This window comes from Onychomys torridus, chromosome 13 (genome assembly GCF_903995425.1).
Source record: "Onychomys torridus chromosome 13, mOncTor1.1, whole genome shotgun sequence".
Lineage (NCBI taxonomy): Eukaryota > Metazoa > Chordata > Mammalia > Rodentia > Cricetidae > Onychomys > Onychomys torridus.
In genome coordinates this window covers 44,718,861-44,733,184 of record NC_050455.1, presented here as the reverse complement: position 1 = coordinate 44,733,184, position 14,324 = coordinate 44,718,861, and the positions used below count along the sequence as shown (strand labels likewise).

At 43.6% G+C, this 14,324-nt stretch overlaps 1 pseudogene; it reads right to left on the bottom strand.

Moving 5' to 3' along the window:
* Window positions 1-3,755: 3,755 nt before the first annotated feature.
* LOC118594536 lies at window positions 3,756-4,244 on the bottom strand (annotated as a pseudogene).
* Window positions 4,245-14,324: the final 10,080 nt, after the last annotated feature.

Genomic DNA, 14,324 nt, shown 5'->3' with positions numbered 1-14,324 from the left:
GAGAACATCCTACCAATTGAACTGCATCTCTAGCTCAGGCTCTTTTGGGTCCCTTGCATTTCCGTATAGTTTTTAAGATCAGCTTGTCAATTTCTTTCTAAAAGGCAGCTAGGATTTTGGTGGGCACAGCACTCATCAGCTTGGGAGAACTGACATTCAATTTGACATTAACCCTTCTTATATATGACTGTGGATATCCTCCCATGTAGCACCCTTTAGTTTCCTTCAGTGATCTTGTTGTTCTCACCCGCCCCCTTTTGTGTGGCATGCTTGCCTATGTATGGGCACATATGTGTATTGGTATGCATGGATGGGAGCTGGAGGTTGATGTTGGGAATCATCCTTGGTTGCTCACTCTTCCACCTTATTTAGAGAAGATGAATCTCTTGTTCAAGCCCAGAGATCACCAATGTGGGATATGACTAGTCTCGTTAGCCAGTTCCCTGTGGGGATTCCCTGTTTCTGTCTTCCTAGGATGGAATTACCATATGTACTTGGCCCTTATGTGGGTTTTGGGGATCCCAATTTTGGTCCTCATGCTGTGTGACAAGCACTTTAACAAACACTGAACCATCTCCCCAGACTCACCTCTGTTGTTATTTCTTTTGTTACGTCTATTTCAAAATAGTTTTCCTTTTGGTACAATTGTGTATGGAGATCATTTTCATAATTTTATTGTTTGTGCATTTGTAGAATTTTCAAGGAACTTATTAGCTGTAATGCTTTTATTGGAGAATGTGTAAAGACTTTCCATACCCAACATCATGCCATCTGTGATTTGCAGTGTGGGTGTCTCGAACTCGGTAAATATTTAGATTGAGGCTGTGTGAGGAGGAGAGCAGGCCTACTGGTTTGTATGTGGGATTCCCTGGGCAGAGGGAATTCCCAGAAACTGTGCTGTTTGGGGCTATCTCAAGTCACAAACAACTTCCTTTTATGTCTGTGTATTAGCTAAAGAGCCTGATGTATTACCAGTTCTCTCTCCCTGCCTGGAGCTTTCATGGTTAGCCCTCTGGGAGATCAGATATTTATTCCATACCTGGATGACAAAGAAACTGTGATCTTTTGCTATGGACTGTCTCCCATCAGCTTCAAGTGTATGATCAGATTTCCAAGCAATTGCTTTTACATTCAACCTTAACACTTGCTGCCCAATTCTCAGAAGTTCTGTTGCCAGCAGCTTGGATGTGGCAGAGTGCTGATTTAGCTCCTAGGATGCATTGAACCCCATCACCATGGTAACCAGCAGACAGCCCTGAGAGAGGCAAGGCTGCAGAGGAACAGTAGCTACAACCCAATAACAAATCAAAGGGAAGCCTTTCAGGAGAGCCTTTCTCATGATCAAAATGGGATGCAGAGGAAATGCACTGGAGGCATTGGCATGTTTAGGTCACTGAATCCTGTAAACTCTCCTGAGCTCTTGGTGAACTCCACAGAGCCTGCTGCTCCCCACAGTCTATTGAAATAGATACTTACACTGACCTTTTTCTTGGAGTTACCATCAATTCCTTAGTCGTGAAAACTAAAACACTGCTGAGCTTAAGGTATTTTATGGGCAGCGAGGCAATTTCAAACAGCCTCCCATCTGGGAGCCTGAGAGCACACCCCATCTGCAATGCTTCCCTGACATCCTGAAGAGATTGCCTCATTTTTTCCCCCTTCTCTGCATTCACTTTAATGTAACTGAACTAACCTCAGTAATATTCAATATGAGCACAGTACAGACGACATGCTTATGTACAAACCTGTGTGAAAGGTGTTATGGAGCAGCAGGCTGGGTGACGACGGGTAACATCTACACTTGTTTATGAAGACACTGCTTGAGGGTGCGGGGCTATCACTGATAATTTACTAATAATTTGCTGGTGAAATCATTGCAGAAATCCTTTTCTGGCTTGTAAGCATACAGAGATCAAGGCCGTTGAAGTCCAGAGACAAGGAGAGAGGTGACAGATGAAGACCCGGCACCACATGAGGAAAATTCCAGCTGACTTTGTTAAGAGGGCAGCTATGACCTTCTTGCAGTTGGAGTGAGCTGCCCAGGCACCTGCATTGGCAGAACTCCTCAGCATCACTTCTGAATTAATTCACTTCTGAATGGCATATGCTGGAGGCTGGCCCGGCTCACCTTTGTTTGATTAAGGGTGCGTTTAAGGTCAACTACCACTAACTGTGTTGTTAAATATTGATTTAGCCATTTGAATTAATGTAATTTTTAGTCCTTCCCTTACTTAATGTACACGGGTATTCCTGTGACCCGGGTGGACAGAAGATCAATACGTGGACACTTGGTTCCTTCTGAAGCTGGGCCGGGCTGCCTCCTGTGTGCTTTGCTGATTTTTCTGCAGAAGTCGATGTGGTCAGGATAATGACCTACTTACTAGCTTTCCTACTTGCTGTCTACAAAACTGAATGCTTTCATCACTTGCAGGATGGGTCTGACTTGCTTGGTGGTCAGTGTCTCCCTGGGTTCTGGGGCATAGATAGCCCTGGTTGGGGGAACATAGATCAAGTAAACTTAGAGACAAGCAGACAAACAAACTCTGCGCAGGGTCCTGACAGCAAAGGTGACGTTACATGGATCCATTACAGTTCAACCCTTGAAGGGAAGTGAGCCTGGGGACTATGCTAGCCTGCATCTCATTGCATTGGTGCTCTAACAGGATTCAAAGGAGATTGGAAGCGCTGGGTAGGATCTGCAGCATCGGGTTTCCAAATACTCTCCTTTTCTTGTACTTATCACACGCTAATACGTTCGTCTTTCTGCAAACTGGGCAAAACAGAGGGATTTTGGAATTACACTCATTAAAAGTATGAACTATTTTATTATAGCGGAGACTGAATGGATACTTTGTCCCATGGTGCTCTTATGGTCACTATGGCTGGAAATCCTCACTTTGGCTCCCTAATCACTAGGCAACACTAGCTTGGCTCCTAGTTCACTCCATTTAGATATGAAGATCGCCAGAAACTATGACCTTGAGGTTGTAATTTGTGGTTGGTACACGGTCTTTTCTTGCTTGGCCTTCAGTTAAAACCAGAGCTTCCAAGGGGTCATCTTTGCCACTGTATTAAAAAAGCTGCTTATGGATTCAGGAAACAGTTGAGGGAAAAGAGCCCACAGGTAGGAAAGGGAGGGGATGAGCCTTGGCAACATGACATATTTGCATCAAGCTGTGCCCAAAGCTATGGGTCCCTCACCAAAATTTATGCTACTCAAATAAACTTTGTTTGTGTTGAGTTGTTTGAAATGGCACTCATGAGCCTCAACTTCCTGATTTGATGCAAGCTGAGTTGTTCATTGGCAAGATCCATGGGTCTTGATGGGTGCAACATCATCAAAGTTTCCTGTGACATTTCTCAGTGTGTTTTCAGGACTAAGTGGAGGTGGTAAGGTAGCTACACAAGCCATCCTAGCTACTTTGGAAGGCTTCTGGTCTTAACCACAGTAAGATCTACCTAAAAATTACATATAAAGATAAATAAAACCATTGAGTCGAGGGCCTGAGGTGAGTATTCATATGTGAAATCTTTCTCTTCAATTTATAGCTAGACAAATAAGAATCTGACTATAAACAGCAAGTCACGTTTTACATTCAAAATCCTAGCATAATGCCACCACTTGGGCCAGGCTACCTGCTTTATTCACAAGCATAGTTCTTTACCAAACTTAACTTCAGAGGGGTCACATGGCTCTTTTTTTTTTTTTTTTCTTCTTCTTTGACTCTGGAGTTTCATTCAGTAGATCTCCCTGTCTAGAAGAAGGTATTGGGCTTCTCAGTGGTGAAGCGTCCAGGGTAGGGCAATGGGAACTTGATCTTGGAGTCATGGAACTTGATAGCTATTTGTCCACACTTGCCCACTGCTGTCTCTTCCATCTTCATAATTCTTATGGAGGAAGGCTCACCAGCACAGTGCCGGGGACCATGTTTCGAGAGCACTGTGTGACGGTGCCAGCCTTGGCCAGGCCCCAGTACTTGTGGTACACGTTATGTGTGCCACGGTGATAGTAGTAGTACAGATGCCATAGTTCTTCACATACAGCGACTACTTCAAAACACCTGCTGGCAGTACACTATCTCCCCCTGATGACTTGCTCTTCTTCAGCTGCAACACAAAATACCAGAAGTGGTCACCACATAGTTGGGTGTGAAAATATGTAAGTGGTACAGTGGTGGCTCTTTGGGGTGGGCAGGCAGCTCTCCACCACCTTGTACTCCCCAAAGTGTGCCTGAGGCCTTCATGGTGCTCTGTCTGCATTTTCCACCCATAAAAGGAAGGCAGTCCCAGCAGTTCTTAAACAGAAACGGATTCTCTCTGTAGAAGGAACTTGTAGAAGCTGAAGATGTGGCTCAGTTGGTAGAGTGCTTGCCTAACATAAATGAATCCCTGGGTTTGAGAGACAGGACTGTATGAACCAGGAATGGTAGTAACACGTGCCTGTAATCCCAATATCTGGGAGACAGAGGGCAGAAAGATCAGAAGTTCAAGGTCATTTTATGGCTACATAATGAGTTCAAGACCAGCCAGGGCTATGTGAGATCCTGTCATGGCTATGGAATAATCCTTATGTACACTGTGACTATGGATTACTCTCATTGGTTATAAAAAGCTGACAGGTTGGAAGCCAGACAGGAAGCCAAACTGAGAATGATGGGAAGAAGGAGGGCAGAGTCTGAGAGGCACTGGCAGATGCAGAGAGAGCAAGATGGTCACTCTGTACTGAGAAAAGGTACTGAAAGGACCAACTGCACGCCATAGCAGGCTGCTCAGTCTTCTCTCAGAGATCAGGCCTCAATCTCAGTTTCCTGAGACCTGAGCAAGCAGTTTCTGGGAGGGCCATGAACAAAAGACAGTTCTTGCAGTAACTCCCTCTTGGCACATACTCTGCTCAAAGTTCAGCTAGTTGTTTATTGTCTGGGACCCCTTACCAACATAGAGTTACGTGCATGGGTCAATGTGAACGAGCGAGGCCAGCCAGCCTCCATGGCAGCTCAAGGACAGAGCCTGGGACTTGTCCAGGCCTGCCCTAAAGTGATAACTGTATCCCTCAACCACTAAATCCAAAGGTTACATACCCTCACCCAATCATATGATGCAAAGGCTTGTACTACCCTGCTTGTGGTTTTTCCCTTTAAAAACTCCTCACTCTGAGAGCTCAGGGCCGTCCTTCTCCACTCGCTGTATCAGAGTGTTGGACATGGACCAAGCCTGGGCTTGCTTGTTATCAATAAACCCCTGTGTGTTTTGCATCAGATATTGGCTCTGTGGTGGTCTTGCTTGGGGGGTCTCAAGACTCGGGCACAACTGTACCAAGCCACATGGCAAAGCACAGATAAGAAATATGGGTTAATTTAAATGTAAGAGTTAGCTAGTCACAAGCCTGAGCTATTAGCCAAGCATTTATAAATAATATTAAGCCTCTGTGTCAGTTATTTGGGACTGGAGGCTGGGATTAGGAAAAAAAAAAAAGGCTACATGCCATGGACTCTTTGCAGCTGTGGTTATCTGCACAAGATCCATACAAGATTCAGTCTATCATCATCATTTCATCATGCATGAGGGATTCATGAGTCCTTCCTCATCACTGAGGGACTATGGGTAGTTAATGGGTGCTGAGGAAGGGGTGTCATTTTCTTCAGTTGCCCGTGTTTCAGTGTATAACCCTGCACTCAGGTTCATGGGAGATGCCTTATTTATATTCAGTGGGGGGAGATAGGGTGGGGGACAGACATCAAAGTAGGAGGGGCTTTGTTGGGGAAACGATTTCAGTAGACAAGTGAGAGGGCATGAGAGAGGTTAATTTAGGCATGAAAGTAACCAAACATTTAAATTTAGTCTATACCCGTATGATATTGTCAAATGAAAGCATAGGGATTGAAGTGACAGATTTTAACACTGGAAGAATAACATTAGAGATGATCCCCAGATTGTCATCTACAGCTAGCACTGAGGCTCCCATGTTTAGGTGACTGGCCTCCATCATTGCCCTCGGGAGCTGTCATTATCCCCTCATCACACAGTAGTGGCTTCCCTGACCTCCTTCCTCTCACTTGGCGGTATGCTGGGCAACATCTCTGTTGTCAGGCTGCCCAGAGTAAAAAAACTTGTGATGTTTCAGTGGTACAGGACTGTAATGCAATTTATTGACAGTCATCAGTGTAATTTAGCTTATACCCACATTTTCAAAGTTCAGGCAAAGGTGTTTGTAGTCTTGGAGGTGCTCAGGAATGTAATTAGAAAATAGAAGTTTAAACCAGGCAAAAAGAATTAAATTAACTAGAACAAACACAATAAAGAGAATCAAATCTTTTGTCTTGGCATGTGCTTCCACAGTGAAAGCCCAGGAATCAATGACAAAAAGCAGGGAGGAGCCTTTATGCATCTGTACCTCTGAAAGATGGTCTCGGGGAGCAGATGAACTCATCCTGTTTCTTTGGATGGTTTTCATTTGCATGACACAGACCTCCCCCAAATTCTGCACTTTGGTGCAATTAAATGAACTCATGTATTGACACAGGGATGTGTGATATAAAGCAGTATTAGATATTGATGGTTTTTGCCTCTTTTTGTGTATTGGATGTAGTGTATGCAGAGCAAAGGTCTCTAAGAATGATTAGATGTCATCAAGATTAGAGATGGTCCAGATGTGAAGCTCATAGAGAAAAAAACTTACTTTTTTCTTAAACAAAGGTAGATGCTTTCTGTAGCTGTAGATCTCTTTTTCTGTGTTCTAGGCATTTCCTTTCACTTTTTGAAATCTTTAAAGTGCTACATGAGGTACCTGGCCCTGGAGTGAAAAGAGATTAAAAACACCTTGGGGAATCTTAATTCCCTTGAAATCACTTTTTTTCTCTCTTAAATAAAGAGAGAGAGAGAGAGAGAGAGAGAGAGAGAGAGAGAGAGAGAGAGAGAGAGAGAAAGACGGTCTCAAATGAATTGAATTGTGGAGCTTTATCTACCTTAGGAATAACCTGCTCCCCTTCCCTTCCCCCACTGCCCCAAGTTCCAGGGCTCACTGACAGATAGATGGTGATTAAACATTCTCATCATGCCTGTGGGCTCTGTGGCCTCTCCTTTGTCACTCAGCAGTTGAGTATCAAAGCTTTAGCGTCTATGTTCTTTGAAGACTAAGCAGGTTGGACATGCAATTTAGATGAAAAACAATTACCCCGTGTTAGCTTGCTTTTGGCAAGAGTGTATTAAGGTGCATCTCGCTGGTGGAAAACAAAAGCCTCCCTCCATCTTCATGAATTTCAAATGAGGGGGAGGGAAACGGTGAGTTTGCTGGCAGGAGTTTTTCTGTATAACCTTTCTCCATTGAGTTGGTTCCTTTCTTGCTGGAATCCCCTCATCACTAGCTCAGATAATAATACATCTCTCTCCCAGGCACAGACTGTGCCCAAGATCACACAGTGCTACTGGTGGGGAGCTTTTGAAGCACGGAGAGTGCTGAGCACTTGAAGGTACATGCTGTGGCGTTTTCTGAACTCAGGAGCGGATGAGAATCAATAGCCATATTGCCCTAGTACCTTTGGTTAGAAATGTGTTTAGTGTTGAGAAAGCAAGCAGGCACTGGGCTGGTTAGTGAATCCACTGGGCTGTAAATTAAGTTGGGCCTTAAGAAGGTTTTTTTTTTTTTTTTTTTTTTTTTTGTCGTTAAGGGGTTGGTTTGAAAAAAATCTCTGTTCAGGGAGTAATGCTGCATCACCAACTTCTGAATAATGTGTTAAGCATGGTTTCTGATGTCAGAATGAGTCTTCGACACTGACTGTTGAAGGCAGAGAGAGGTTTCTGAGCTGGGTGGACAGTTGTTGAGTGAGGACCTCATGGACTCCTGAGGTGCCTATGCTTTCCCAGTTGTGTCCCACAAAAAAGTACAAAGGGATGTGGCCCTACTGTCGTCAGAGTCTGTGTTGGTGTACAAGGCTCCTGTTACTATCAAAGGCCATGTGGATGTCCAAGGTCTGAGCCACCACCTGGGGCCATATTAGTATTTGAGGCTCATGCTGCTGCTGGGACCATGGCAATCTGAGTGGCCTGTACTGCCACCTGGTACAATGGTGATATCCATTTGTGGATTGATGAAATCTCTCAGAGGGCCATGCTGAGCCATGCTGCCCTTCACTCTCCCTGGGAAAGCTGGCCCTGCCCCTGGCTGAACACTGCAGCAAAGAACTGATACCCCTCCCCCTGCACTTGGGAGAAATGGCCCCATCCCTCACCACAGGCATGGGAGAACTGGCCCTGATGGCATGGGCATAGAAGAGCTGGCTCTGCCCTTTGCCTGAGGTGGGCGGGGCAGCCCCAGTGGCCTGGACTGACCAGCTAGGCTTCTACCCAGACCCACAGCTGGTCCTTGGGTTGGCCCACCCTAACATCTACCCCATCTAGGTCCTTCTGGAACTCATGAGGGAACTGGTCCTGTGGAATGATACCTGAAGGATCTCCACAACTCTGGGTAGTCACGGGATGGTGAAGATCCATTGATGATGGTGTACCAGAAACCAGAGACCTTGAACCAAACCAATGACTCATTGCAAAGAACATTTGCAATGGAAGCTGATAGGACAAAAGGGTACACTGTGTGATACATCGAGGCTCCCAACACCACTAGGATGAATGAAGAGGTGTTGGAGAGGCAGGAAAGATGGAAGAGCCAAGAGGGTTTTTGTTTTTTATTTTTTTTGTTAGTTTATTTGTTTTGTTTTAGTTTGATTTTTTTTAAAAAAATTTTCTTTTGGGGGGATGCTGTAGGATTGAGGGGTAGATATGGGGAAAACAGGAAATGAGCAGAATTGGGGTGCATGGTGTGAAATTCCCAAAGAATGAATAAAGAAATCATGTTAAAACAAAACAAAACAAAACCCCCCACAACGGAGCAGGAGCAGAGGGAGGCAGTTCTCTGTGAGTTGAAGGGCAGCCTGGTCTATATAGGGAGTTCCAGACCAGCTAAGACTACATAGAGAGACCTTGTCTTAAACCAAACAAAACCCACAAAAGAGAGGCTGGAGACGACTTGATTGGTAAAGGGCTTGCTGCAGAGACCCTCAGCACCCACATAAGAAACCAGACATGAGACACACTTGCAATCCTAACCTTGGGGATTGGGGACAGAAACAGGGCTGCATGTCCACATATGCAAAAGTGTGCCTTCATGCACACTCCAGTGTTCTAGGGACACACACACACACACACACACACACACACACACACACTCACCTCGAAAGAAATATCAGAAGCAGCATTAAAAGGGAATTAAAATGTCCTTAACCCAGCAGGCATTGTGTGTGTTTGTAGGAATGTAGGTTGGGAGATTAGGGCCAAACTGTTGGATATGAGACCAATGGAGTCACCTAGGATCAGCTGTGTGAGGGCCCCTGATATGGGTAATGCCATGTTGTAACTCTCTGGAAACTTGTGCCACCTTTGAACAGGGAGTCTGCATTTTTCCTTGGCAATAGACCCATCTGGGTTTAAAGAGAAAAATCTTATTGTGGAGGATGGAGGAGCATTTCTGGGTGACTGCTATCCCTACTTTCTGCCAGACATTTTCAGTTACTTTGTGGTTCAACTTTCATGGTGTTGGCTGTGAACTCTAGACCAAAAATGTGAAATGCTCCAAAGTCCAAAAACCTTTTGGAGTGCTAAACAGTGCCATAAGTGAAGAGGTTGATACTGCCCTGTGACAAGTGGTGGTCAGAATATACTGTATAAAGTTACTTGCAGTCTACATAGGACGCATGAATGAATTTCATGTTGAATCTTGGGTTCCAATCCCCAAGATACCTCATTATGTGTTTGTGAATTTCAAAGTCTGAAAAATACCCCAAATTCAAATGCTGCCTGTCCCAGCGTTTCCAGTAAGTGAAATACAGCCTGTAGTCAATGGCTTCCTGCAGACAGCCTGTTTGTGGTCATCTTCAGGTGAGGGAGGTCTTGCTTCATGTCAATGTTGTATTTCTTTCCATTCCTTGCATGTCACATTCTTTTTTTTCATAGTTGAAAACACACTGTATCTGAAGCTCATAGGACATGGTGACTTGTCTTCAAAATAATATGTGATAATTATCTCCTGACTAATGGATGGCACCTGTCTCCTAGGAAAGAGACGTAGATTTCAGTTTAGGCTATGAAAAAAGCTTTATGTCTGCACAGCATCGACAGTTTTCTGTTCATTTCGGCTTTCGTCTTAGCTTTCAGGCTCACAGGCTATATGCAGCCAAGGATACCTATATCTGCAACTCAACACAAAATGTTAAACTTACTCCAAACACTATGAGATTCCCCCCCCGCTCTTTTTTTTGTAACATGATAAGGAAGTTTTCTGGGTGACCATATCACGTCACAATATTGAATGGTTGGACATGCTATTGAATCAGTAAGGTTATTATTGTAAATCAGTAAGTTGGAGTTATAGCCTGCTGAGTTCTCAAATGTACCCATATTATATAGCGAAAAATCAGCTAAGGATTTGGTGAGGTCAGGCCAAGCGATGGTATGGCCACAGAGACTCATCAGTGAGAGCAAAGGTCCAAATTCTGGTTCTGCTGGCTAAAGAGAGGTGTGCTTTTTTAGGAAAGTCATTTCATTGCACTAAGGCTTAGTTTCCTCAATAGGAAAATAAAGATAAGACTATTGTGTTTTAGGATAGTACAAGTATCAAAGGAAATAATATAGGGATGAAAACAATCTTGGAAGTATTAACCAACTTTCCTTTTTTTAGTTGTATATGTGTATGCAGGGACACACCCACACCCACCCCCCCACACACACATCGAGACCAGAGGGCAAACATGGGTGTCATCACTTGTGGTTAATTTATTGTGTACCCTAATAAACTTATCTGAGGGCCAAGAACAGTACAGTGACAAGATTAGACATAGAGGCCAGAAAATGGTGGCACACACACCTTTCATCCTATCTCTCAGGAGGCAGAGATCCATCCAGATCTCTGTGAGTTCAAAGCCACACTGGAAACAGCCAAGCATGGTGACACACACCTTTAATCCCAGCACTTGAGATCTCATGTTTTGCTTGGGAAAGACAACATGCCTTTAATCCCAGGAAGTGATGACAGGAAGCAGGAAAGTATATAAGATGTGAAGACCAGGAACTAGAGGCTTTTAAGCTTTTAGGCTTTTAGCAGCAGTTCAGCTGAGATCCATTTGGATGAGGACTCAGAGGCTTCCAGTCTGAGGAAACAGGATTGGCTGAGAAGCTGGCAGGTGAGGTCACTGTGGCTTGTTCTGTCTCTCTGATCTTTTAGAATTTACCCCAATACCTGGCTCTCGTGTTTTTTATTGAATGACTGTTTATAGTTTCGTGTTACAATCACTTCCATATATATATACATATATTCTCACTAGCCTAGAGTCCACCAACTAGGCTATGCTGGCTGTCTAGAAAGGCTCAGAGATCTGCCCATCTCTGCCTCCTGGGCACTGGGATCACAAGGACATCACCACATCCAGAATTTTTTTTTTTTTTACCTGGGTTCTGCTGTCTCTCCAGCTCTATCTTCACATATTTTTAAAGGCTTAAAAAAAATCAAATGTTTACCAATAAGCTTAGCAGTATAGAGGATGTACATAGAAACATGTTTTGCATTGATTCTGAGGGGTCTGTTGGTATTATACAGCTTCTCAAATGACTACATAGTATCAAGCCCAGGGAAAATAAGAAAATTCTCATTTTAAAATGTAACAGACTAATTGTAAAATCTATAAGAACATCACAATATAAAAAGCCACCATTCATCTGGCCTTTGGTTTCCTTTAGCATCAATTGTGAATGACCACCCCCACCCACCTCTACCGGGTCTTTGCCTTGGAGAGCTTCCTTTTCATGATTCACAACACAGTGAATTTGAAACCTGTTTCCTTCCTATAAGTGAGACCCTCTGCCCTGTTTAGAAGGGGTTATGAAAACACAGGACGTTTACAAATTTCAGATGAAACCTTAGAATTAAGTAACTTGAACATGAAAACAGCAAACTGTACATACCTCAAGCAAACCACTTTGTAGCATTTTCAACATGGTCCAATTTGGGTATCTAGAATTCAGCACCACCATTATCATCTTGGTTTTCCAAGCCAGTGAAAACATTTTCCCCTTGGTATTGAGTGATTCCATCAACTTCATCTGTGCCAGTAATCCTAAAATGTGAGGTTTATAAGAGTCCTGCAGAGGGCTGGAGAGATAGCTCAGTGGTTAGGAGCACCTGTTGCTCTTGCAGAGGACATGGGCTCAAGTCTCAGCAACCCCATAGTGGCTCACGACCATCTGTAACTCCAGTGTTGTGAATTTTCTTCAGAAGTCTTCATGGTTCAAATTAACAGCAGCAATGGTTCAAATTAACATAGCCCAGGAAGCATGATTAAGAATTAAGGAAATTGTCCTGATTATGGGAATTTTTTTTTTTTGTGTGTGTATGTGTGAAATCCCAAAGTAATACCACATACTCCGTGTGTATATTTTACAATAAGGTTCAATAATTCATACTTTCCCGAGAGCAGTTATCAAGTAAAATAAACATTCCAATTAACACGTTCCCACTACAGAAGTTTCAAATGATGTGCTGAGAAAGTCATGCAGAGCCTGGGAGATGGCTCAGCTGGGAAACTGCTCACTTTACAGACATGGGGACATTCGTACCCACTTGAAAGTTTGGTGTGCCAGTAAATGCCAGTCATCCTAGCACTGGGGAGGCAGAGACAGGAGGATGCTGGGACTTGTTGGACAGGTAGTCTGATCAAATTGGTGAGTTCCAGGGTTAGTGAGAAATGGTGCTTCAAAAATTAAGGCAGAGAAAGACTGAAGAAGACATTTGATGTTGACCTCTGGGGGCATGGAGTACGTAAGAGGTCTCTCTCTCTCTCTCTCTCTCTCTCTCTCTCTCTCTCACACACACACACACACACACACACACACACACCACACACACACACACACACACACACACACACACACACACGCACACACACGCCACTTTACTTATATGTTTACATACCACTTCTGTGTCAACATATACACACATTTTATGTTGGTGGATAGATTTACTAAATGCATTTTCTGCTTTCCAAGGCACATACAGTTTTTTTTAAAATCAATATATTATTTAAATAAGCTGAGTGGTCAGTGTGCTGGGGATGGAGACCAATGTCTACCACTTTCAGAAAATATGTCACCTCTTTTATAGAAATGTCCTCTTCTTGGGGCCTCCTGGTGTCACTAAAGGAAAAGAAACCATGGTAAATATAACTAGCATAGTTATAAGTGCCATATGTTAGATACAGTACAGTGTAAGATATTAGAATAGTGTAGCAGTTTCAGAACTTAAAAATATCATTTAGGTGTTTATATTTTCATATTATCTCAGGTCTTGATTGCTTAAGAGCTATTAATTTTGATAGAAGAATTAGACCTGTTTTATATGCAGCAGGCTGTTGACTATAACTAAACAAAGGCTTGGAGCTTTCTGGTTGAATGAATATGGCCAGGAATCAGTGATCAAACATTGTTATCAAATGAAACACTCACAGTAGATGATATGATATCTGCATTGGCTCAAAACCACGTGTTTCTGGTTTGGGTATGCTTTTCAGTTACCCTGAAGTTTCAAAGAAGCTGGGAATTGTTTTTGTACTGATTCCCACCCCCCCCCCCCCCCCCCCCCCACCCCTGTTGGTTTTGTTTAAGAAAACCAGTGAAGCCTGCTGACAGTGAACATAGAGTCTCTTGAGGACGTCAGAGGGACTTCAGTCAGCAGAATGCTCACTGAACAAGCATGACACTCCAAGTTCCACCCTCAGCACTGGCAGGGCTTGGTGTCTTAATAAATGTCTGTCATTACAGCCCTGGGGAGGTGGAGGCAGGAGGATCAAGTTCAAAGCCATCCTTGGCTACAAAGTGAGTTCAAGGCCAGCCTGAGATACAGGAGACCTTGTCTCAGGGGAAAAAAGTGCTTCAGAAAGATGTGGCATTTGCCTAATTTCTAATTCCCATATCTCTGTGAGGAAAATAGATTCAGGAAATGATATTAAACACATGCTAAGGTAGTTTTGGAGTCTGAATGTATTTTAGCATGCAATCTTAATATTTCCGATAGTAGTCAGTGGAAACCCAGAGTACTGTCTGGTTCTAACACATGCACTTTTTTTTTTTTTCTTCTTCTTCAAAAAAACCAGGTCTGGGGGGATAGAGACAGTTTCATGGTTAAGAGCCCTTGTTCTTGCAAAGGACCCAGTTTCAGTTCCCATCACCCACATGAAGGCTCACAACTGTTCTAACTCCAGTTTCAGAGGATATGATGCCCTCAGGAT